This window comes from Myotis davidii, unplaced genomic scaffold, assembly GCF_000327345.1.
Source record: "Myotis davidii unplaced genomic scaffold, ASM32734v1 scaffold1105, whole genome shotgun sequence".
NCBI classification, from domain to species: domain Eukaryota; kingdom Metazoa; phylum Chordata; class Mammalia; order Chiroptera; family Vespertilionidae; genus Myotis; species Myotis davidii.
Genome location: NW_006296063.1, coordinates 259,519 through 264,443, shown reverse-complemented (window position 1 = coordinate 264,443; position 4,925 = coordinate 259,519).

Here is a 4,925-nt window from a genome sequence, read left to right as displayed (position 1 = left end):
ATTAAGGGTACACTTGAGGTTTAATGGTTATTAATTTAAAGTTAAATTACTCAGCATGTCTGCACGGTTTTCTCCAGCCACATTCAATCCAGAGTAGGTGGAAAGTTGGATTTTATCAGTCTGAATTTTGCTAAATGAGTCCAAAGAGGTGACAGAGGGACACAGAAGTTTCTTGTGGATTTAGGGCAACAATAATTGATTGTGAATTTTAGTCTGGGTAAAGATGGAAATGACAGAGTCTGGGTTTGGTAAAGGATAGTGAAAGAACAGTAGGATTGTTGTTTAAAGGGTCCCAAAGGTGGTCAAAGGATTTTTTGAGTTCATGTAATACTAAAAGGAATGAGCTGGTTTTCAGAAAGCATTATATAATGGAGATCCTGGAGAGATGGTGATGATAGATCATGGCAAGGTCTTAGGATGTGACCACGAGAGTAAGTGGCTGAAGTTGGGAGCAAGGCAAGAGCATTGGTGGAGAGTAGGTCAAGGGACTGAAACACCAGAAGGCTGAATTCTCTATGTAAATATTGAAATCACCAGAATGTACATATACCAGATCCCCTGAAGTCTTATCTCCTCCCCAACCCTTCACTCCATTCTTCTGACTCATCATGAACCTGAAGGGCACCTCATTCCTGAGCTTCACATCTTCCCAGACCCTCACCCCTACCTCAACATCACTCATCCTGGAGGTCATCTCACTACGGAGTCTACATCCTAGCAAAAGTCACACCCCATATTCTAATCTGCCATCCTTTTCCTGAGCCTTGTCCCTGAGCATTTAATTGAGCACCTCCTGTGTGCCAGGTATTATGCTTGATTATGGTGACATACGGGTGAACCAAACAGACCAAGTTTATGCCCTGCTTCCATTCTAGTTGGAGAGAGAGATAATAAACAAGCAAACAGAGAGAATACCTAAGAAGGCAGTTGGTAGAGGTACAATAGTGGAAACCAAGGCAGTGACTCTTACCGCATCCTAATTTTAATCCCAGCCTGAAGCCTCTCAGGCTGTGAGATTCTCACCCCAGGCCAGCCCATGGTGACAATATGGAGCTGCAATCACTGTCCTGGAATCTTCCCACTCCAACCCCAGCACTGACCTTCACATCCTTCCTGGGCTTGACCCCAGACCAGCACCCAATGACATCCCTGATTCTCATCTATTCCTTAACTGAGCTTCATCATTGAGCTTCATCTGCTCCCTAAGTTTCACATTGTTCAGAGACTTACTTCCTCTAAGAAGCTCCCACAACCCTGATCTTCACATCTAGACAGATGGCCTCCAAGCCCTGTCCCTGAGCGCTATTCCCTTCTTGACCTGGTCCTTGTTCACACCCTACAGTATCTCATGCCTCCTTCCTCACTCCCATACCAACTCCTACACTAGCTCCAGTTCTCTAGCACTGTTAACACCCCTGCCTGCCCCTCACCTCATCTTGCATCTTCTCACAGCCCCATCCTTGACCACACACCATCTCCCTACACTTCCTCCATCCCATTTCTTTTTTTTTCTTTTTGTAAAATATATTTTTATTGATTTTAACAGAGGAAGAGAGAGGGAGATAGAAACATCAATGATTAGAATCATTGATCAGCTGCCTCCTGCATGCCCCCAACTGGGGATCAAGCGTGAAACCCAGGCATGTGCCCTGACCAGGAAATTGAACTATTGACCTCTTGGTTCATGGGTCGATGCTCAAACACTGAGACACTCTGGCCAGGCCCTCCATCCCCATTTCTTACACCATTCCTGGTTAGAAAGAACACACTCTGGAGTCAGACTGCCCAGGTTCAAAGTGAGTCTTTGTACTTGCTAACTGTGTGCCTTGAGCAAAAGACTCTTCCTCTCTAGAGTATGAAAAAATGGGAGTAAGAGATCTCCCACTTTCAAATGTCCTTGTAAGGACTGAATGAGAGAATGCAAGTGAAGTGTTTAGCACAGCACCTGGTTCAGTGGGGTCTCAATGAATACTAGCTACAAAAATTCACTGGGTTGGGCAAATGATCTGACACAGTGGGTGCTTCTAGGTTAATTTCTTTCATTCCAAAGGTGAGACTCAGCCTGGAAATCTGCATACCATCACAAGGGAGTTTCTACCCTCACTCTCCACCCACACCTGGGGCTTTGGAATGCTCCCAGCAAGCTCTGATGTTCTTTTAACAAACTCTGGCAGGGGAAGTGGGAGAAGTGAGGTTGCAAGAACAGGGATGTCAGCAGCTTCTTCCTCCCCAGCTGGTGTTAGACTGCCTCTCAGCAGGGTGGACCTGAGATTTCCTCTGCATGTGGCCCAGGGTGTTCCTTGGGTAGGCAAGGTCTGAGGGTCCAGAGTCTTGGGTGCTTGAGAACAGCTGAAGAAATGACTGAGATTGGAGTCTGACCCTACCTTCAAGAGGAAGGCAAAGTTCCCTCATTGGCCAAAAGGTCCCTGGCACCTCTGCCCTGGAAGTGGATTTTTCTCCCTCTCACTGGGCAATCATTGTCTGTTTGGTCATCTGCCCTGACTAGGGTTAAAGGAACCTCTAGGCCAGTATTTCTCAAAAACTTTGATGCACTGGAATCATCCGAGTTGCTATTTAATCATGGCAATTCTCATGTTTTGGTCTACATTCCAAATAGCAATACAATTCCAATGTGCCAGTGACTTGATGATATGGATGCAAGCCGAGAGAATCATTGATCAGCTGCTTCTTGCATGCCTAACCCAGGCATATGTCCTGACCAGAAATCAAACTGCGGCTTCCCTGGCTCATAGGTAGACAACCACTGAGCCACTAATCTTGCCTTTTTATTTCATATGAAAGTGCCATGAGGCAGCTTCTCATCCAGTTCCCTGATTCCACTGAGGGACTCTCCACCATGCCCTTCTCCTCACCTTATGTACAACTGCTATACAACTGCTTTGCTGTGCTATGAAATTGGCTTCTCAGCAACAGACTACCCCACCACTTGTTTTGCCTGTCACCTAACCCTTGTGGGAACTAGGGCACAAGGAGGTGACAGGAGCTCCGTGTGGAAGACTGGTAAAAGAGAAAGTCAGAAATCCCACTTCTCCTCTGTATTACTTCCCAGCCTATTTTCTTTCCTTCACAGCATCTACCACTCTGCCATTTTTCTGGTTCTTCCAGGTTTCCTTGCCGCCCCGACCATATTGTCAGCTCCTCTCTGTACCCTCAGCTCCTTCGTGCCTTTCTCATCTCTTTCCACCACATAGTCTAGGAATTGTACATATCTTTTAAGTTCTGATTATAAAAAGTATCTGCTCCCATTGTGGCAATTCTAGAAATAACCACTTACAATCCTGCCAGACAGAGAAAGCCATTACTAAAATTTGTATGTATTACCTTTTGATTTTTTACTACACAAATCCAATTTTACATCATTTAGTTCGTACAATGTAAAGATTTTTTATTTACTTTGTTTTTATCTGATTATAAAACATCATAACATTCACTTTATAAAAATATTAAGGCAAAAGAGACATATAGAAAATAGAAAGTTAAAATTCACCATAATCCCACCACATGGTGAAAATCAGTTCGGTATTTGGGATATACACATTTTCCTCACAAACACAAAGGAATTGTGAACTGCTTTTTTTCCTTGAACAAGAACTGGTGATCTCACAGGTGTCTCTCCTTATCAATGCAATATAGAGTGTTCCTATTCCTGTTCCCATTTCTTTCTTTTCCCTTGTAAACAATGCTGTTATGACCTTGCTTGTACACATATCTTTGGTACTTGACCATTTCCTACTTTTGCTTTCATGCTTGCAAAGGCCTTCTCCACCCCCAATATTAAAATATATATATATTATTTGCACCATAAATTTTTATGTTTTCATTAGTTAACATGTACATTATTAATCTGTCTAGAATTGAATCCAATTTAAGACTTGAGCTAGGGATTAGCTATATTTTCGAATTGTTTAATCTATTTGTGGAGTCCCACATTTCTCCCACTGTGAGAGAGAAGGGGTGGCTTAGGGGCTTGAACCCCTATAATATTCTCTTAACCACCCCCTGACATTTCATTGATATGGACAATTAATATTTCCTCAGACTTCAAGAGTCCCCTGCCCTCTCTACTGACCAGAGAGCCATGCTAAAGATCTGTTTCTAAAATAACTCTGGAGCTACAGCTATGCCACATTGATGGAAGCACCAGTCCTACCATGTCTTTCTTATATATCATTGGCTATATTTCTAGTTTAGTCCACTGGTCTAGTCCATCTCTTCCTATGTCAGTCACAAACCATTAGGACCAACGCAACTTTAATATACCTGTTAATATATGGTAGATCAAACACCCTCTTACCCCTTGCCCCCAAATATTTCTTATTTCCCTCCAAAATGTCATTATTGCTCATTTACTCTTCTATCTAAACTCTAAATTATTTTAATAAAGCCACAAAAGAAAATGAATATCATTGTTATCTTGGTGGTAATTGCATTAAATTTATATATTAAATTTTAGGAAAAGTGATATATTTACAATATAAATACTTTCAATGAAGCTCTTGGAATTCCTATTTATTTTTTTAAAAATATATTTTATTGATTTTTTTACAGAGAGGAAGGGAGAGAGATAGTCAGAAACATCGATGAGAGAGAAACATCGATCAGCCACCTCCTGCACATGTCCCACTGGGGATGTGCCCGCAACCCAGGCACACGCCCCCGACCGGAATCGACCCCGGGACCCCCCAGTCCGCAGGCCGACGCTCCATCCACTGAGCCAAACCGGTTTCGGCGGAATTCCTATTTATTATCCTAAATCTTGTGTGATGTTCCTCAGTAAGTAAGGTTTTCTAGTTTTCTTCTCATAGGCACTGCATATTTTAATGTTTTATGAATATTGCATATTAATATATTAACATATTTATAATATAATATCATTTTATTTTATTTCAGTACTAGAGGCCTGG